A 21,625-nucleotide genomic window follows, 5' to 3' on the forward strand; every position below is an offset into this window, starting at 1 on the left:
CATTGGGAGGGAGGAGGGAGGAGTCCTGAGGACACCTGGTCTCTTGTGGAGAGGGGAGTAAGGAGGAGACCAGTGGTTCTGAAGAGATGAGAGTAAAGGAAAGACCTGGAGTCCTGAGGCAGGAATTGAGTGTGGAGGAAGGAGAGGATTGGGAGTGGAGGGGGAGAGATGGCAAGAGGGGAAAGCCTGCCACAGTAGGGCAGGGCAGGCCTGTGGAGGACAGGGCAAGCTCTGAGAGGCCATTTGGGGCTTCTTGAGGGGCCATTTGGGACCTCCTTGAGAGGTCCTTTGGGGCTTCTTGAGGAGCTATTCAGGGACTTTTTTGGGGGGGCGGGGGTTCCGGTCGTGGGGCCTAAACTCAGGGCCTGGGCACTGTCCCTCAGCTCTTCACCTCAAAGCTAGCGCTCTACCACTTGAGCCACAGCACCACTTCTGGATTTTTTTTCTTTTTGCTTTTTTCTGTTTGGTCTGGTCATGGGGTCTGAACTCTGGGCCTGGGCGCCGTCCCTCAGCTCTTCAGCTCAAGGCTAGCACTGTACCACTTGAGCCACAGGGCCACTTCTGGCTTTTTTCTTATGTGGTGCTGAGGAATTGAACCCAGGGCCTTATGCATGCAAGGCAAGAGCTCTACCACTGAGCCACCATCCCAGTCCTTCAGGGACTTCTTGAGGGGCCATTTGGAACATCCTCCTGAGGTCACTCAGGGCCTCCTTGAAGGGCCTGTTGGGGCCTCCTTTGGAGGTCATTCAGGGCCTCCTCTGGAGGCCATTTGGGACCTCCCTCTAGAGAGGCCTGTGGACAGTGGAGAGGCCTACATGTGGGGGAGGAAGGGAAGAAAGGGAAAAGCCTTCCCCTTTGGAGGTTTGGAGGTTTGGGGCTTTGGAGATCTGAGGTTTGAAGGTTTGCAGACCAACTAATTGGTGGTTTGAAGACCAACCAATAAAAGTTGGAGTGTCAGGACTGCCTATTGGAGGTTTGGAGGTTTGGTGATTGAGGCTGCTCTTGGTTCTGGGTATCTAAAAGGACAAGGAAGTCTCAAGACACCTTTCTGGTGTAAATAAACTTCTTTTGTTCACTTCTCACTGTGCCTCCATGGATTGTCTCGCTCTCTGTGGTTCATCAATACCCCACTGGGTGATGTCCTCACAGGGGCCATCCTAGGATGGCCATCCTAGGATGCCCAACCCCGAGGAAACATGAGGGCCACTGGCCAATGTCCTCATGGTTTCCACATGGCTGCCATGGTAGCAGTAAGAGCATCCGGCCATGTGCCCAGTGTCATTGGCAACAGACTTCCTGGACCAAGTACCTAACTGCCAGCAGGTGTGCACTGGGCTCTGATTGGTCCACTTCCTCACTGATGTCAATGGCCTGACTTGTGATTGGTCCATTTCCCCCTGACATCACAGAGCATTGTGAAGGTATGCCCAACAGGGTACATATGAGGCAGCTGCTCTCCAGCTTTTTCAGTTACAGTGCTGGGAGCTTTTACTCCGGTGACCTGATGGACTAACTCAGAACTATTTGATTGCTTTCTTTGGGTGTGGGGAGTGGTAGTTGTGTTGTTTGGGTTTGGGGATTTCATTTATTCAGCTGGGGGTTGTGTTTACTTGTTTGTTGGTAGGTTACCTTCTGTTTCTTAAGATTTATTAGTTGTCCACTTCATTTAGATCATCTTAGGTAATTCTTAAGCTTGATTACTTGCCATCCCAGGGACAAAGTGTTAATGTACAACTTTAGTTCCTCCCCCAGGGAGGGGGAGATCACTGTCATTGTACAGTACAACTTGACAAAGATTATTGGTTACTGCAGCTGTGTCTATGAGAAGCTGGCCCATCACTGCCTCACTGACACCACAGTGGCAGTCAAAGTTCTCCCAAGGAAAGATCTGAAAAGTCATGAGATAGAAAACGAGGTAGCAGGTGGGAAGTTGGCTCAGTGGTAGAGCGTTTGCCTTGCATGCCTGGGGCCCTGGGTTCGATTCCTCAGCACCACATAAGAAAAAAGCCAGAAGTGGCCCTGTGGCTCAAGTGGTAGACTGCTAGCCTTGAGCTGAAGAGCTGAGGGATGGTGCCCAGGCCCAGAGTTCAGTCCCCACGACCAGACCAAACAGAAAAAAGAAAATGAAGTAACCATTGTGAAAAGTGTACGTCACCCACACATCATCCAATTGTTCCAGGTGATGGAGGATGAAGACTCCTTGTCACTGAGCTGGCCACTCAGGGACATCTCTTGGGGTGGAGTCAATAAATCCCCTTGCATACGCCTATTCCAGTATGAAGCCAAGAGGTTGTTCAAGCAGATCACGAGTGCCGTTCACTACCTTCAAGAGAACTGAATTGCACACCTAGACCTGACAGCCAACAACGTCCTGTTCAACACCAATGGCAATGTTAAGGTCAGTGATTTTGGCATTTCAGGGTGACCCCAAGACAGTTGCTAAAGGGGGTTTGTGGAGCCTTACTATTCCACCCCACTGAAATGATCCTACAAAACATGTTCAGTGGGTACAAGGTGGACATTTGGGGACTTAGGTGAGGTTTTGTATATGATGACAACGGGAAAGTTCCCATTTGAGGAGAATAAGATGACTCAGATATGGAAACAAATCCTAGAGGCCAGGTACACCGGTCCCCTTTACCAACTGCAATGGGACGTTATCTCCTTCCTAAACTGCTGACTGTGGGCTTCAATCTGAGGCCTGCTATTGAGGAGATAATGGAGCACCCATGGCTGGCCCTAAGTGTGGGATTTGGCCTGCTTCCTGATGAGCAACTGCCCAGCAAGCTGGACCCCATTATTGTCACAGTCATTTGCAACATGGTGTACACGGTAGCTGGTATTAAAAAGAAAGAACAGAGCATTCAATGAAGCCATGGCACCTACCTGCTCATCCATGAAAACATAAAGGAGAATACCAGAAGTGTGGAATCAAAAATGATGCTTTTGGCTAGTCCACCATGCACACCTCCTGAGGACAATCCCACCAGCCTTCTTCCTCCACAAAAAAGAGCCACCTATTCTGCAGGATGTAACACCTTCAGCTTGTCCTCAAATTTTCAGTTACCTCTGAAGAGAACCCAAAGTGCCAGTCTGCCTGTCCTTCTGCTCTACACCCTGCAGAGCTCCAGTTCCAGCTTCATTTGTGGCCCAGATTCTTTTAGCTGGTCGGGTACACTAGACAGTTTCCACTCAGTGGAAAATGGTCTTCCCTCTGGGCATCCTCAGGGGGAGGCCATAGACCTCAGGTGGAACATTAGACAGGGCTGGAGGAGGGTGGCTAACAGGATAGTCACCATTTTTCGCAGACTTTGCTGCTGTGTGAAAGCCCCAAAGTAATGTTCACAGATTGAGAGCAAAGCTGTCCCAGAGAAAGCAGTGCAGAACTCTGAAACAGCACAGTTGAAAGCCACCAGACTCAGACCTTCGGGGTGAGTCTAACTAAAGCAGAGAGATGTGGAATTGAAGAGCTGCAGGTGGGAAAGGAGTCATGCAGGAAGTTCACACTGTGGAGGTCTCAGTCCAGCATGGCCAGGTTGTGTGACGGCTGCTAGGGGATTCTCCGACAGGGATTCCTTTCGGAGAAAGGACAGCTGACATCACCAAGGCTTTCCAATGCTGAAAGATAAGTTGAAAGGTGGCCTCAATCTGCTGTACCTTCTGAGCTGGGCATTTACACATCGATCCCTTACTTAATAGTATTGTCACTTTATTGAACAACCTTTTCCCTTGGTCCTCTGAACACTAAGGTGTTTTTGTCCCAAACGCTTCAGGTCATCTCACCTTTCACGTAGGTTGCTTGTGTCCCCAATTGCTAGTTTATTTATTTAGGTTTAAAGTGAGGCCCTTGAGCTTGGTGGTATAGGAATCCATGGATCTCAGGGGCAGGAAGCATCCTGGACTCTGTTTCTCCTTCCGCAGTCTCTAGGTGACTGGGTACAACTACTGAGCACACTAGTTACACTGGCTGGGTTGGAGTACAAAGGCAAATCTTCACTGCATTCACCCAATGCACTATCAATGGTTTCTGCCCTTACTTTCCTCCATTTCAATGCACTTTCCTGCGTGTGTAATTTCTCTCTAAATCTCATCATTATCCCAACATAAAACCTTCATCCAAGCATCTCTTCTTTCAGAGTTGTTTATTTGCTCACAATAAAAGAGACCCTATTACTAAGACAGGTTGTTTTGAATGGCAACTCCTCCCATGAGTCCCCATTTTCTCTAAGGGGAACCAGAAGGCTGGGTTAGCTGAGTTTCAAATAAGAGAACAGTCTGACCAACCAGAGCCACTGTTTAGACTGGCTAAAAATATGAAGTAGAATAATATTCCTTCCTTGATCGTAGAGGTAGAGAAACCTGTGAAGGAGCAGCATTCCTGAGAAAGTATGGAGATACAGTGGTGCCACTGGATGGACCCTGCCTGGGATGACTGCATCTGGACAGTAGCAAAAATTTGGTAAGGTTGATATGACCTCTACCACTGGGCTATTTGTGTTGGTTTAGCCAGGGCCATGAGATTTCCACAGAGAGGCTTTGGTGCAGGCTGATGCTGTCTGCCCTTGGGTGACAAGTGTGTTATAGGGAGGATTTGAGCACACCTGACTTTTGCTATATGTGCACTGATGTCAGGAGGCTAAGCCTGCAGAGCAGACTGATGAGATTTTCTGCAGTAGGTAGGATCAGTGGTCCAGCTCAGAGCTATTTGGGAGCAGATCTCCCCTAAAAGAACAAAAAGGGATTCTGGTGAGAGTCCCAATAAGGGCCACAAGAGGGAAAAGATGGGTACAAAGTAAATGACAGGGTGGACACTAAATGTAAAGGAGAAATGACAGGAGGCAAATTAAGAAGGGAGCTGAGGAATCCTGAATTCCACATGGGCCATTCTTCAGTGAAGAAAGTGGGTGGGAAGGAATTAACTGTTGATTTGTAAGACTTCTTGATCACTATTCTTTTTTTTTTTCCTTTTGTCTGTTGTGTGTATGTGTTTGTGAGTGTGTGCTGCTACACCTCAGTGCTTTTTTCTTATGCTGTTTCCTTTGTCTTCTCTGTTCTCTCTCCACTTTTCTCACCTTCTCCCTGCTGCCGCCCACCATTTCTCTTCCTTTGTTTTCATTCCTCCCATAGCTACTCCTATTCTACTTCTCCTGTTCCTCTTCTTGCTGTTCCACTACTAACCTCTACCATTCCCTTTCCCTCTCTTCCTGCTCTTGAATCTGTCTCTCTCTCCCTCCACCTCCCTCACTCTTCCTCTCTCTCTACACTTCTCCCTTTTCCCTTCTTTCCCTTTCTCCCTCTCTGTCTTTCTCTTTTTTCTCTCTCTCAGTTGTCATGGATATGTCTGGTTCTCTCCTGCTTGAGTTATACTTCCAGGCTTGCATTTCTCTATTTACTTGAAGATGGAGTCTTCCCAGACTTGCTGTAAATGCAATCTTCAAGGTATCATCTTGGGAGATAGGTAGGAATACAGACAAGAGCTTACAGCATCAGGGAATGCAATTGGCTTTGTTAATCTGGTGTGGCAAAGGTTGCTTTCTCTATTTTGAAAGGGCATTTGTGTATTTATGTGAGGGATAGCTGTGTAGAGTCACCTTACAATTGGTTGTGGAAGGAAGGGGGTGATGGGTTTGTGTAAATGGACAGGGAAGGACGATATATGTGCTGTACAATTGCGCTGAGAGGTGTCAGATTCTTAGTAGAGACTCTATGAGTCCCCAGAGAGGCCCCCTTTCCCAAAGCACCCAGCTTGGGCATAGTGCTTCCGTTTCCCGGTAAAGACTTTAGGCCTCATGGAAGAATAGCAGAGCCCAATTTTTCTCCTTGGGGAATCAAGAATGCTATCAGAGCCAAGTTTTAAATATTTGAACATCAAGAGGCCATTTTTGGAATCACAAAGTGTATGAATTAAAAGATATTCCCTTCCGTTCAGCTAGAGGTGGTCAAGGAACAGGAGACCTGAGTAATCATGGAGATAAACTGGGATCTGTGGAAGGACATAGCCTGGATGGACTTTGGTTGTATATGGACCACACCCGTGGATGGACCCTGCCTGGGATGACTGCCTTCCCACAAGAACAAAAATTCGGTAAGATTAGATATGAGCCTTCACACTAGAATATTTGTATTGGTTCACCCAGGGCATTAGAATTGCACACAGAGGCAGTGTTGAGGATTCATGCTGCCTTTGGGTGACAAGTGTATGATGGGGAGGAGATGGGCAAATCTGGCCGTTTCTCTGTGTACACTGGGTCAGGCGGCTGAACCTGCAGAGTAGACTGATGAGAATAGCAGCAAGAGGAGGGCTGGGGCTCCTGGTGGGTCAGTGGTACTGCTCAGGGGTATTTGAGGAGCAATGCTATTCTCAAACAATGAGATGGATTTGTGGCGAGAGAAGCAATAAGGGTCCAAATAGGCAAAGGATGCATAACTGGTTTAAGACAGGGTTGATACTGATGCTGAAAGAGAGCTGAGGAGGAATGTAAGGAATGCTGAACTCCTCATGGAACAATGTACAGTGGAGAGGGTGGGTGGGGAGGGAAGTACTATTAATTTCCATGATTTCTCAATGCTTTTTAATTGTCTTTTTGTTGGTTGTGTGCATGCATTTGGGAATGTGCTGGCTTCAACTCTGTTCTTTTCTCTTTCTCAGTCTCCTTTTCCCTCTGTGGCCTTTCCTTGGGCCCTCCTCCCCTCTACTGTCTCTAATCTCTCCTTTCTTACACCCTCATTCTTCTTCTCCTCTTCTCCTCCCTCTAATCATTCTCTTCTCCCTATCTCATTCCTTCTCATTCAATCCTTTCTCTAGAATTTGTCTCTTTGTCTCTCTGTGTTTAGGTATGTATGCATGTCCCTCTCTTTTTCTCTCTGTCTGTTTTCCTTCTCCCCCTCAGGCCCCCTCTTTCCCTTTTTCTCTCTTGAGTGTGGGCGTGTTTCTGGCTGATGTTTTACCAGTGGAGTCACTCTTCTAGGACTGATTTTCTACTGAGTTGGACATGGAGTCTGCTCAGGCTGGCTTTATCTACAGTCTTCTCAGTGTCAGTGTGTACAGTAGTTAGGATTATACAGGTGAGCCTCCAGCACCTAGACTTTGTGAATCTGGTACAGCACAGATTGGTTTCTCTGTTATTACAAAAGGAATTTGTGTACTTGTATGAGGGACAACTTAGAAAATTTTGGGAAAGGAAAGGGTGTTGGGTTGGGCTGTATGTGGAGAATGGAGAGGTAGAGAATTACGTTTCCACAGTACAAGGGTTTCAGCACTGAGAGATGTCAGATTCTTAGGAGAGACACTTTGAGTCGCCAAAGATGCTTCCAGTTGACACCCCCTTCCCCAGAGCACCAGGCTTTGGGCATGGTGCTTCCTTTTCCCTGGCAGTTCCCAGGGGAAGCCTCTAGGTCTCATGGAAGAAGAGTAGGGCCTGATTATTGTCCTAGGGCACATGGTGTGTAGGAAGCTGAATTTCAAATATTGCCACACTATAAACCTCCAGAGCCCATTTTTTGAACCAAAAAATGTAGGAATTACAATATTTTCCTTCCTATCAACTAGAGGTGGAGAAACTTTTGAATGAGTAAAAGACCTAAGAAAGCATGAAAATATAAGAACATGTGGATGGAGATGAGTACAAGCGGACATGAGCAGAAATTTAGTAAGATTGGATATGAACCTCCACCACTGTGATATTCATTCAGCAGGGCATTAGATTAGTGTACTTCACTGAGGAAGTACACTCAAGCATGGAGAATGAGAATACTCAAACTTACAAAAGTAGTACATAGTATATATGAAAAGGAAGATTAAGGCAGAAAGAATCAGGATGAGTGTTGGAAATAATCTGTGTTTTTGTGTGTTTGCAGATGTGTGTTGTGTGTACATGTGCACAAAGTTGTATTTTTGAGTATCAGAGTAGACCTCTTTGGCAAGGGGGTTTTGGGGAAGGATAGGGGACTGAGCAGCTGGGTGTGGGGAAAAGCATTCTAGGCAGTTGGAATAGCAGTTGCCCCCAGCTGGCACAGTGCAAATGCCAGTGTGGTTGCAGCAAGGAAGCCTGTCCTCTGTGGGGAGAGACAGGATCAGAGAAGGCACAGGAGCCTCTTGGCAGCACAGGCTCTGCACTACACCAAAGGAAGCTGTGAGCAGAGTGGTGACCCACCATGCTTCAACATTGTCCTGTGGTTCTCCTGTCTACTCTAAAGCCACATTTCTTAGTCTTCAAATATGAAAGGGTGTGTGTGATATTGGTGTTTCTCATGAAATTGAGTGTCCTCCAGTTCCATCCATAGTCTCTAAGTATTGGTTTCTTTTTTTTTTTTTTTTGGTTCCTTTCTGGTGCTTGAATTAGGGCCAGTAAAAGGTCCCTGAGCATTTAGCTCAAGGCTGGAGCTTTACCAGTTTGAGGCACAGCTCCATTTCTGGTTTTCTGAGGGATATTTGAAGTAAGAGTCTCATGGACTTTCCTGCCTGGGCTGGCTTTGAATGATGATTCTTAGATTTCAGCTTTCTGAGTAGCTAGGATTACAGGCGTGAGCCACCGATGCCTGGCTCATGATATAGTTTTGATAGTGAAAATATCCTATCCAGAAGTCAAGATTGCCTGCTCTGGTTCTGGCTCTGCAGTCTTCTTCAATCTTGAAAATTTTTCAAGATTTTTATTGACTGTTTTCAAGATTATATGCCACTTCCACTTAGTCTTGTCTGAAGTTTTATCATGATTTGACTTGGGTCTTGCAGGACTATCGTGAAGTGACACTGTGTGCCTCCCACTGCATCCCACCAGGTGGCTGGGGACATCAGTTTGTCTTGGGAGTGTAGTAGGTAATTTTGATCACTTGAAGATGGCCAAATTTGCCCGTTTTTCTACTGAAAAAATTCTCCTCTCCCTTTGTAACTGAGTGATGTGTGGGAAAACACATAAGGCTGTGGAAATATCCCATTCCTCACATCATTGACAGTTTGCTTATGTATTTACATATTTATTCACGTTTGAACTTGCTAGGGGATTCCTATTGAATGCATTGGGTTGTAATTCCACTCCTGTCATGGTTTTGATGGTTCCAGACTTGGCCAGTGCGAGCCCCTTCTAACAGACTTTTATTAGTGCTTTTATTTCATTTTAATTTTATTTTTTTGCCAATCCTGGGGCTTGAACTCAGGGCCTGGGCACTGTCCCTGAGCTTATTTGCTTAAGGCTAGCACTTTACCTCTTGAGCCACAGTGCCACTTCCAGCTTTTTCTCTTTATGTGGCACTGCAGAACCCAGGGCTTCATGGATGCTAGGCAAGCACTCTACCCCTAAGCCCTCATTAGTGCTTTTGTTCTTCACTCATACACAAGATCAATGTTTATTTAGTACCTTCCATGCTCTAGTCTTTGAATCAACTATTATCCAGGAGCTGTGGCTGGATGGCATTTAGAAACCAACATCTGAGTATTAGGTATGTTCTTTGCTTTTGAGATGTTATTGTTCCTAGGCCCTTTTGGAGAAGAGAACTGGAAAATACATAAAACGAATATACAAAATACATGTATTCATATATATTGGTGTGCATTGATATATACAAGCCCATACATGTATATTTACACATATACACATTTAAATTTATATTAATTTCTTTTAGTAGTAAAGAAATGTAAACTCAGAACCTCTTGCTTGCTTTGCTTGGGTCCTAGTAATTGAGCCCCCCTTTAAGCCCTGCTTTTTGCTGGTTAGTTTGGAGGTGAAATCTAATAAACTTTCCTGCCTGGACTAGTCTCAAACTTCAGTGTTCAAGCTCTTAGCCTCCTGAGTGTCTCAACTTCTGATTTGTACACCAATCTATGTATATATATCCATTTATATATACTCAAAATCATGAGTTCACACTGACACCTCCAACTGCAATCTCACCCCAAATATTCTTCCAGTTTTTTTTCCTTTTCCATATTTGTAACTACCAAGAAACCTATTACCCTTGATAGGATGACTTACTGAGTAATTCATTCTGTTTGTAAACAATCTCCTGTGATTGCCTGTGATGTAAATGTATTTGGCCTTTTTCTATGGTTCCTGACATAGAAATCCAAAAACACTCATGCTTTCCTGAGTAACAGGGGTGGTAGTAGGTCTTTTGCTCTACTATTTGGTCATTGACCCTGGTTCCTCAATCAGAGCTCCTAAGACCTTAGTAATTTCCTGAGTTATAGTAGCATCTGACCCAGAGCTATGAAATCCTTTGGAATTTCCTGTCACAAGAGCATGTTCTAAGAGGTGCAACCCTTGATGTACACCTGGATAGCCTCAGGATGGAAGATGGTCTTTTTATGATGGACTGGTAGTGCAAACATGTAATCCCAGTATTTAGAAGGCAAATGCAGAAGGCTCTTGAGTTCAAGGCAAGCCTGGGCTACAGTCAAACCATCTTTTAAAAAACAAGCTTTTATAGGTACATTATTTGGGGATTAGCTCTTAACTTTGTTTTTTGGTTTCATGAAATTTTGTCATGTCTGTAAAATTTATACTTGCCAAGAGATTCAAACTGCCTGATCAACCCATTCTCTCTATTGCTCTGTATCTGTCTGTCTCTGTCTCTGTCTCTCTGTCTCTGTGTCTGTCTGTCTGTCTGTCTGTCTCTCCCCTTCTCTCCCTGTCTCTGGTCGATGTCCTCATGGTTACCACATGGTTGCCAAGGTAGCAGTAGCAGCATCCTCCCATGTGCCCAGTGGCCTTGGCAATGGTCCACTAAGCTACATGGAAGAGTAGTAGTCCCCCAAGCTCTCACAGAGACTTGATTCTTGTGACTATTTACCAGTCCTTTACACACTAGTTCACTCATTTCAGGAGGCATGACTAGTGCTATGAGCCCAGCATGCCTGGCATAGTCCCCGTGTAGCACACTCAGGCCAAGTGCCTGGTGCTACAGGATTCTGCAGCCGAGCTTCTGGTCAAAGTACATCTGACACTGAGCTGGCCTTCCCAGGCTGAAAGGAAAATGGAAAAGTAGCCTGAAGGTGTCTTTACTTCAGAGGTGGTAGGGGTTGCAGCTTGATCATATGGTGACTTCACCTGACAACAATTCACCTTTGTCCTTGAGGTGGTTTTGTTCCAAATGCTACAGCAGGTAATCACCTTACCTTTCATGTAGGTTTCCTGTATGTTTATATACTTATTTGTTGTATTTACATTTGAGCTGAAGCCCATAGATCTGAGGGTCAGGAGGCATCCTGGACTCTGCTCCTCCTACTGTGGCCTCTAGATGACTGGGTCCAACTCCTGAGCACACCAGTTACACTGGCTGGGTTGGAGCATAAGGGCAAGTCTTCATTGGGAAAGAAATGAGACCTGTCTCCATGTACCATGACAGTGGTTTCTGCTCCACTTTCCTCCATTTCAATGCAGTTTCTTCTGTGTGTGTTTTCTCTATAATCCTTTACTCATCACTATCCCAACATAAAGCCATCATCCAGGAGAACCCGATTTCTCATTTATTTGCTCACATTGATAAAAGATAAAACACATATTTGAAAGACCCTAATGCATACACCCTGAAGTCGTAATTGCAACTTCCTCTGTTAGCCCAATTTTTCTCCTCAGGTAAACAGAGTGTTGTGAGTGCTGAGTTTCACATATGAGACCACTGTGAACATGTAGAGCCTATTTTTGGAATCACAAAGTATGTTAATTAAAATATGTTCTCTTCCTTTCAGTGAGAGCTGGAGAAACCTCTGAAGGAGCAGGAGACCTGAGAGAACACGGAGGTATAGTGGTGCCTGTGGATGGACCAGGCCTCTGTGGACTTGATCTGAGGATGGACCCTGCCTGGGATGACTACTTCTGGACATGAGTGGAGATTCAGTAAGATTGGATGTGACTCTCCACCACTGTCTTATTTGCGTTGGTTCATCCAGGAAGTGCTGAAGGCTGATGCTGTCTTGGGTGACAAGTGTGTGATGGGGAGGAGTTGGGCACAGCTGGACTTTGCTCTGTATACATTGGGGTTAGGAGGCTGAGCCTGCAGAGCTAACTGATGAGATTTGTAGCAAGAGGAGGACTGGGTCTCCTGGTGGACAAGTGCAGTTCAGGGTTTTTTGGGGAGCAGATCTCCCCTCAAAGAATGAGGTGGGATTATGGTGATAGAAGCAGTGAGGGCTAAAGAGGGTAAAGGATAGGCACCTGGTGAATGACAGGGTTGACACTAATGCTGAAGGAGAACTGAGAGGTGGAATGTCATGAAGGGAGCTGAGAAATCCTGAATTCCTCGTGGTCCAGTGTTCAGTGAAGCGGGTACGTGGGGAGGGAAGTACTGTTAAATTCCATGATGTTTCCATGCCTTTTATTTTTTTCCTTTTGTTTATTTGTTGTGTGTATATGTTTGTGAGTGTTTGCTCGTACCAAGTCTTTATCTCTGTGCTTTTTTTCTTAATTCTCTCTCTGCTTCCTTTTCCATCACTTTCCTCTTTCACCTTTCCCTGTCTTTCCCCCTCTCTACTATCTCTTCCCTCCTCTTCTTCTACCTCATACAGTCTCTTAGTCTACTTTTCCTTCCCCTCATCTTCTTCCTCTCATCTCCCTTTTCTCTTACCTCTCTCTCTCTCTTCCTGTTCTTGAATCTGTCTCTAACTCTGTCCATTTCTCTGTCTTTCATCTCTCTGTCTCAGTCTTTCTTTTTCTTTCTCTCCTTCTTTCAATTTGCATGTTCATGCCTGGTGCTCTACCACACCTCCAGGTCTGCATTTTTCTAGTTAATTGATGATGGAGTCTTCCTAGACTGGCTGTCGCTGCAATCCAGGTAGCTTCTAGGATAGTTAGGATTACATAGCCTCCAGCATCAGGCAGTGCACTTGACTTTGCTAATCTCTTGTGGCACAGGTTTGTTTCTCTGTTGTTATGAAAGGTATTTGTGTACTTATCTGAAGGACAGCTGTGTCAGTGACACATTAAAATGGGTGTGGAAGGAAGGTGGTGTTAGTCTGCTGTGCAGAATGGACATGGAGAGAAGGACATGTATAGTGCAAGTGTATCAAGACCCTTAGAATATCAGAACATGTGCACACTCAAGGACATGTGCACTCCCATTTCCTAGTGAAAGAGCAAGCAGCTCCCTTTGCATGATTGATTAACAGCTTCCTTCTCTCTTTACCAAGATGTCTCAGAAGCACACAAGCAGATGGCTGCTCAGGAATTCCTCTGGGAATCAGCCTCCTTCAAACCCAACCTGATGTGCACGTCGAGACGGAATTAGGAAGGAAAATGTGCTCTTTTCTTCCTTCAAGTTCAGCTCTCAATGCAGAGCTAGATGTGTCAAATGATCTCCTCAGAGTGAGGCAGAGACTGCCAGGAGACAAGGCCTTGCTGCCCCAAAAGCTGCAGTTGAGGCTCAGAGTGAGGGAGTGGGCTTCAATTCACATCTGTGGGTTTGGCTTAAGAGGTTAGTGTCTTGTAGTCCTAGTGCAATAGAGAGTGTGCCTCTTCGCTGCTGTGATTTCAGTGTTGAGTTGCATTGTGGAGATGGGGGAGAGGGGCAGTATGCCAAGCAGGAGGCAAGTCATTTTATGATTCCATGCCAGTCTTGTCTTAAGGGGCAAGATGAGCTCACTGTCCAAAACTCAGGTCTACCTTTGACTTTTCAATGGATAGTCTGATGCACACGCATGCTAGAACACTCCTAAACCTTTGTGGAACAGTTGGAGTGCATTTGGCTCAGTAGGTGAAGGAGATAGGACCAAAAGTTGCCCCAGAGAATGAGGCTCCCACAGCTTAGCTAGAATATCACACAGATCATTACATAGGCTTCTAACCAGCATGATGGGACCAGGGCTGGAGGAAAGACTTGGAAGAACTGAAGAGGGAGGAGCCAGTGTGGGATGGAAAAGCTTCCCAGAGGAGGAGCAGGTGAGCTGGTGTGTGCACACCATCTCCATGTGTGAGATTGAGGTGCACAAGGCGTCAGGCAAAGGGCATGGAAACACAGGTGAGGAGACCACAAGGCAAGGGTGAGAAGGGCTGTGGAAGGGAGTCATAAGAAAGCAGTGGGAAAGAGCTTTGACCATGTGCAACAGGACAATTGTCAAATAACTGTGTGAGAGAATGGGTAGGCCTTCATTCAATGGACATTTGCTGAGTGACCACAGGGTGAGAGACATCATCCTGAAGACTGACACAATGCTGAGAACAGCACAAAAATATCTCTCCTTGTGAGTTTACACTCAAGCATGGAGAAAGACTTTACACAGATTTACATAAGTAATAAAGAGAATACATCAGAAGGAAGATGTAAGGCAGAAAGGATGAGTGGTGGGAATATTCTGTGTGTGTCTGCACCCATGTGTGTGTGTGCATGCATGTCCACAAGGTTGTATTTTTGAGCAGGGTATCATAGAGTAGATCTCTTTGGTGGGTGGGAGTGGGGGAGGATGGGGGATGAGCAGCTGGGTGTCTGGGGAAGAGCATTCCAGGCAGTAGAATAACAGTGGCCCCCAGCCTGGCACAGGTTATCCTGGGCTGCTGCAGAACAGTACAAATGCCAGTATGGCTGCAGTGAGGAAGCCTGTGCTCAGTGGTAAGAGACAGGATCAGAGAAGGCACAGGAGCCTCAGGCTCTGCCCTTCACTGAAGGAGGACTATGAGCAATGCTTCAGCAGTGTCCTATGGTTTTTCTGTCTGCTCTAAAGCCACATTTCTTAATCTTCAAATATAAAAGGGTGTGTCTGATATTGGTGTTTCTGTACCTGCATTATTTTTTTTTCTTCTTTTATTGTCAGTTGTGGGGCTTGAACTCTGAGCCTGGTCACTGTCCTTGCACTCTTCAGCTCATGGCAAGCACTCTACTGCTTGAACTACAATGCCACTTATTGTTTTATAGTAGTTTATTGGAGATAAGAGTCTCAAGGGCTTTCCTGCCTGGCTGGCTTTGAACCGTGATCCTCAGATCTCAGCCTCCTAAGTAGCTAGGATTATAGGTGTGAGCTACCAGCACCCGGCTTTGCATTATTTCTTGAAGCTTAGTGTTCTACTGTGCAATTTATATTGTTGAAATTGTTTTCTTTTTATTTGTTTGAACATGGGTCTAGGGCACTGTCTCACTATCACTCTACCATTTTGAACCATAGATCTGTTTCTGGTTTTCTGGAGGTTAATTGGAGAAAAGAATCTCATGGACATTTCTTCCCAGGCTGACTTTGAACTTTGATCTTCAGATCTCAGCTTCCTGAATTGATAGGATTACAGGTGTGAACCTGATTTTATTTTATTTATTTATTTATTTTTTACTTAAGGCTGAATAACATTCCACTGAATGTATACGCTTTCTTTTTATTGGTCCAATGATGTACACTTGATTGATTCCCTATCTTTATTGTGAGTGGTGCTACCATAAATGGAAGTACATGCAGACAAAAAGAAACAAATAACAACAACAACAACAACAAAAAAGTATTCCTTCACTGGAGTCTGATGGCTCATGGAATCTTGCCTTGGTAGGAACTTTCATGAAAGTCTTTTCTCTAGTTAATGACCAAATACCTGGGAGTTGAGCTGTGGCTTAAAGTAGTTGAGCATTAACCTTGAGCTAAAGAGCTCAGGGACAGCATCATGGCCTCAAGTTCAAGCCCACACCACCACCACCAAAATCACTAAAAATATATTTGTGAAACCGTCTGGGAAGGTGGCTCAGTGGTAGAGTGCTTGCTTGCATGCATGAGGCCCTGGGTTCAATTCCTCAGCACCACATAAGCAGGGGGAAAAAAAGAAAAAAAAAAGAAAAAGAAAGCCAGAAGTGGCACTGTGGCTCAAGTTGTAGAGCACTAGCCTTGAGCTGTAGAGCTGAGGGACAGTGCTGAGGCCCAGAGTTCAGGCCCACGACTGGAACCAACCCCCCCCCTCCAAAAAAAATATTTGTGAAAATCAAACCTCACACAACTTACCCATTTTGTTATTTGGTTTGGAAATAATATAAATGATTTCAGATTGACTACATTTAAATTCCAAAGCAAGTGACCAACCCTTCAACAGAAAGGCAGGGGTGGGGGCTGAGGGGTGGTCTTCACCCACCCTGACTCCAAAGACCCTAAAATGAGCCAAGACACGACTAGAAAGATCTACAGTCAAAGAAACGTACATGTGAGGGCTGGGAAGTTGGCTCAGTGGTAGAGCGCATGCCTGAGGCCCTGGGTTCGATTCCTCAGCACCACATAAGCAAAAAAAAAAAAAAAAAAAAAAAAGAAAAAAAAAAGAAATGTACATGTGTTGTCGGGAGAGAGGCCTAAGGACCTAGAAGAAAGTTCTAGCTGGGCACCTGTGACTCTAGTCTCCATTTTCTATTTGAAGCCTCTGGTACCTTCTATGTACAGATGATTTTGCCAATCTGAAAGTCATTTGTAAACTGACTTCCCACTACAGGTTGTTATGTCAGTGTCAACCCTATTGAACTGAACCCAATTCTCAGCATCACTGTTTAAAGAAAGAACAAGAACACAACTTGTTTTCCATACAATACTTAGAAAGCAATCTTGTTCCCCAGTTATAAGCACCATAAAGACATCTCCAAGGAATAAGAGCACACAAAGTCTGTCAGATGACATTGTACAGACTGAACTCAGCCCTAGCTTGAGCGAGCATGCACTGCCCTCTGCTGGTCAGAGATAGGCAACAACTGACTCTTGGGAGACCTGAGACAGGGACTTTTGGTGAGCCCAGGGCTTTTGGTGTGAGTGATGGTGCTGCTTTATAAAGCTCTTTTCTCCCTGTTCACCCAGCAATTGCAGGGACTAGGTTTGCTCTGTTTGAGAAAGCAAAAATTTCAAAACTTACTTTCTTCCCTTTGAGACATCGGCAATCTCTCCTGTTCCCATCTATTTTATTTACTTATCCTAAGCACATACGTTTATTCAGCAAATATTTTCTGATTGCTACTAGTAATGTGCAAACTCTTTCTGGTTACTAGGAATGTCTGTAGGAAAGATAAACATAATCTTTGTTTTGGTGTTTATTTTAGGGGCCCAGAGAACATGAGTGTTAGTAATTATGGGCAAAGTTTACCAGTGGCAAGCAAGGGTGCCAGGTTCACATTTACTCCTCCTTGTAGAGCTGAAACATGAAAGAAGTGATATTTTTCCCACAAGGCCATTCTTGCATTTTGGGGGCTTTTTTGTTTGTTTTGTCGATCGTGGGGTTTGAATTCAGGGCCTGGGCATAGTCCCTGAGCCTTTTTTTTCAGGGTATCCCTCTACTACTTTGAGCTACATCCCTGCTTCCACTTTCCTTGTTCTTCTTTACAAATAAAGAGTCTCAGGACTTCCTGCCCAGGCAAGCTTTGAACCATGATCCTCAGAGATCAACCCCCTGAGTAGCTAGGATTATAGAGATGAACTGCAACTCCAGGCTTCCCTTGTTATTTAAAATAGAATCTCCTAAATTGCAGAAGACTTTCAACTGAAGTTGATTCAAAGTCCACTAGATGGCAGGATTGCCTACTTTAATACCAAAGGCAAGCAGAGTCACAGATTCTTCTTTACAACTCAATACAGAGCCTCAGCTCTTCTGACAACTCTGGGATGTCCATTTGACTTTTTTTTAAAAAAGTCAATGATCAATCATTAAGAGTCAAGATACAGTGCTATCGAATTACATCTAAACTTACAAAGAAAAATTGCTGTGGAGGCAAAAAGTAGTAAGTAGGGAAATACAAGGTTAGTATTTCTATTTCTTTTTTTTTATTGTGAAAATACCGTACAGAGGGGTTACAATTACATGAGCAAGGTAAAGGTTAGTAGTTATAACCTTGTCTCTAATCCTCTATTTTCCATTCTTCATGGTTTTCTGGTGAAATCTGACGTGAATCACAAGTTTCTTCTCCTCACAATCCTTTATTTAGCTGGAGGACAGATTGCTAAGAGTGACAAGATGCAGGTGTAGAGGATTCCTTTGAGTTGGAAACAAAACTTAGTCTAAAGCTCTGGCTTGAAAAAGAACTGGGAGCCAATGGCTCATTCTGTAATCCTAGCTACTCACGAGGCTGAGATCTGAGAATCACTATTTGAAGCCAGCTCAGGCAGCAAAAATCCATGAGACTCTATTTCCAGCAAACCACCAGAGAAGTGGACCTATGGCTCAAAGTGGTAGAGAGCTGGCCTTGAGCAAAAGAGCTCTGGGACAGACTCCAGGTTCTGAGTTCAAGTTCATGACTAATAACAAACAAAAAGAAGGGGAGTGTGTTTTATCACCATGGTTGTATTGGTCAGCTTTGCTTTACTACAGTAACATACTTGAAGCAATTAGCTTATAACTGAAAAGTTCCCTTAGCTACCCACAGTTTGTGGGTTCTAGTCCAATGTCAAGTAGTCTCTTGCTTTGAGCCTCTGGCAAAGATTGCATATCCTGATAGGAACATGTGTCAGAGAAGATGCTCAGATGACAGGCAGAATAGGGGAGCAGGAAGCTCTTGACCTGAAGACCTCCCCATAAAGACTCAACTCTTAAAGGGCCCCTAATATCTCCAGTACTGGTGTTTTAGAGATGAAATCCTTAGCACATTCAATACCCAAACTATAGCAGTGACTTTGTCAGGGTGAGACCTTGAGAATTTTAACATCTTTGAGACACAACATCTCCAAGGCAAAGTTATAAAACTAGGAGACTGTAATATCCAGTGATTATGAGAACTAAATAATATCATAATATCATAAGGAAATCCTGCTAAAATATAATTTGAGGCAGGCACTGGTGGATCACACCTGTAATTTTATACTTACTCAGGAGGCTGAAATCTAAGGATCCAGGTTCAAAGCCAGGCCGGGCACGAAAGTCCGAGAAACTCTTATCTCCATTGCACCACTAGAAAACCAGAAGTGGTGCTGTAGCTCAAGTGGTAGAGCACTAGCCTTGAGCTGAAGAGCTGAGGGACAGTGCTCAGGCCCAGAGTTCAAGCCCCATGACCAACAACAACAACAACAAAAGAATGTATCCGGGAGCCTTATCGCATCTCCATCCTGCCTGTACCTGTCCCTTATGTATAGGGTCTTAGCTTCTCCCTCTGAGGCATGGCCTGGTCCAGTTGGTGGGTATAGGGTTAGATAGGGTATAGGGAGTGCTGTAGGGAGTCTCCTTGGTTTCTCTGTCTCTACTGAGTCATTACTGCATTGTGAGATTTGCATGCATCATCTTGCTGGGTCATTCTCCTCAGGCATCTTGTTGAATCATCTCTCTCCCATATTGGAGCTGGTCCTTGCTGTTATCCTTTACCTAGCCAGGGAGGCCTAACTCCTTCATGAAGGAATATGGAGGGAAGCTCAGACACAAAGCTACCTAAGAGAAAAATCTCCTCTTAAGTAGCTACCATATTAGGAAACAAAGGGACAGAGAAAGAGGCAGATTTGCCACAACTCCCCAATGTCTCTTCAAACTAACAGCAGTAAACATTGGTGGAAAAATGAGTCTTCATCCCATCTTTCTACCTCTAAAATATGCATATTTCTTCATCAGTCTTTCTCTTACTCTCTCTTATTCTTATCTTCACTCCAACCTCCATTCTTCCATGGCCTTTTAGCCCCAATTGCCTCTACCATGCCTCTAATTTTCTTCTTTCCTTCCATCCATCCCTCAAGCTTGCTCGTGATTCCCAAAGGTAGAGCTTGGAGATATTCAAGACCTTGAGAAATAGAGAGGTTGATGACTCCTATGTTGAATGAGAAAGAGGGGGAGTAAATAAACCTAAATGCAGCCTTCAGCATTCAGAAACATGGGTCGTGTTTTCATTGGCCCCAGAATTGTTTTGGAAAGCAGGAGAATGTTCTCTCAACACTTTCAATTTATTTATTGTTGCAAAGGAGAAGTGTAGCCTTGGAGATTTGAAGCAAGTGAACTTCCAAGGCATAGTCCTATGTATCAATATCACTTCCATCCCATTTGCACAGTTGCCTAGTAACGTGTGAGTGAGCCCCATCCATCTCTGACCCACTTGCATGGTCTTGCAGCCTCTCTCCTGTGGGAGTAAGACTTGTGTTAGTACAGTGCCAATCCCATTATTAACTGTCTTCTTTGCAAGTGAAAACAATGTTTTAAAAAATGCTCACAGGTTTTAAAAAAATGCTCACAGGGCATAAGAGAGCAAGGCATGATTGGCTCTGAGAGATAAAGTGGGATGAAGCTGTATTACAAAACTGTTATTTAAACAGAGTTGGCAACTTCATCCATAGTAACTCTCTCTTCAGGATGGACAGAAACACAAACTCCCAAAAACCAGTCTGGCAAAGAAAGCTACATGGACGTCCAATGATTCTGACCTTTTATTCTGTTTACAAGAGAGCTGAAGTCCTGGCAGGAAAGGGGACAGGTCCTATAGGGACAAAATCCAAGTGGTGGTGTCAATGCAGTGATAATGGTCCCTTGTCATTCTGGTGTCATCTCTCAGTCTGTCCAAATCCAGGTGTTGTGAACTCCCTGGGGAGTAGTCTATGAAGAGATAAAAGGGGAAATGCAGTTCTTTGATTAGTTTCTCAGGAAGTGCTGAGAATCATGTCAGGCAAAGTGACATTCTTTTTCTATTGCTGGAGTTTTCTTTTTTTGGGGGGTGGGTCCGGTTTTGGGGCCTGAAGTCTGGGCCTGGGTGCTGTCCCTCAGCTCTTCAGCTCAAGGCTAGCCCTCTACCACTTGAGCCACAGCGCCACTTCCGGCTTTTTTCTTTTTGCTTATGTGATGCTGAGGAATTGAACCCAGGGCCTCGAGCATGCAAGGCAAGCACTCTACCACAGAGCCACCTTCCCAGCCCCTCTATTGCTGGAGTTTTCTGAATTGTCAATATGACACCATGCCTAGTACATCTCCAAGTGTGTATCTATAGGGAAGAGCATCGTTTTCTGTTTTACTTTGCAACACAACACTTCCTCTTGCATTCTTAAATAGCATCTTTTTGTACAGATCATCCATGAAATCTCTACTTTGGGACTTAGCTATATAATAGATATGTCTTACATTTATGGAGCTGACCAAGTCCATCTGCAGTTCCCCTTTGTCTTATTAGAAAGAATTTGCATGGATCCAGTGAAACCTTGTATGATGTGTTACTCAGGCAGTGGTAGGAAAGGACCTACAATTATGTGGCATCTCCATCCCTTCCATAAACTCCTTTCTCCAATCTTCCATCTTGTCTTGATTCCAGTAGGAATGGTAGGCATCTCTGAGGGAGGTATATTGGGCCAACATACAAGTCAGTAGCACTATATTTTCACAGAATACATTTCCCTGATGTGGTACAAACTCTGTGTGTATCTGTGAGGGAAGGAGTTGTTGAAGGGGAGGCTTGACCTAGGAGAACACCAATGAGGTTTTACTGGGATAATTCAGGAAGGATGTGATGCACTGCTGACACAGTAGCTACAGAAGAGAAGATGGACAGTGCTCCCTTTGTGTGTGTTTAAGGAAGAGATAGCAAGGCAATGGTGAGGGACCTGAGATGTGGTAACAAGGGTTAAAAATTTGATCTTTACTGAGTCCTCATCTATTCCGAATTAGCTAGTGTGAGGATGCTAATATTTGATCAAAATTTTTTAATGAAATGTCCCTCTACAGTCTAAAGAGTCATTTTACTTAAGTCAAATGATTGGGAAGCTATAAAGAAGCATGTAAGGCCAGGTGCCAGTAACTCATGCCTGTCA

At 44.7% G+C, this 21,625-nt stretch overlaps 2 long non-coding RNA genes across 2 annotated transcripts; both read left to right on the forward strand.

The window, feature by feature from the left end:
• Nucleotides 1-1,549: 1,549 nt before the first annotated feature.
• Nucleotides 1,550-5,960, forward strand: LOC138822920 (uncharacterized). The gene is made up of 4 exons (XR_011370683.1): nucleotides 1,550-1,620; nucleotides 2,180-2,398; nucleotides 4,348-4,459; nucleotides 5,930-5,960. It is a non-coding gene; the product is annotated as an uncharacterized lncRNA (long non-coding RNA).
• A 16-nt stretch (nucleotides 5,961-5,976) lies between these two features.
• Nucleotides 5,977-13,366, forward strand: LOC138822919 (uncharacterized). Its single transcript, XR_011370682.1, has 3 exons — nucleotides 5,977-6,085; nucleotides 11,684-11,831; nucleotides 13,121-13,366. It is a non-coding gene; the product is annotated as an uncharacterized lncRNA (long non-coding RNA).
• The last annotated feature ends 8,259 nt before the right edge of the window (nucleotides 13,367-21,625 follow it).

Source organism: Dipodomys merriami, unplaced genomic scaffold (genome assembly GCF_024711535.1).
Source record: "Dipodomys merriami isolate MVZ:Mamm:240054 unplaced genomic scaffold, mDipMer1.0.p SCAF_1177, whole genome shotgun sequence".
Lineage (NCBI taxonomy): Eukaryota > Metazoa > Chordata > Mammalia > Rodentia > Heteromyidae > Dipodomys > Dipodomys merriami.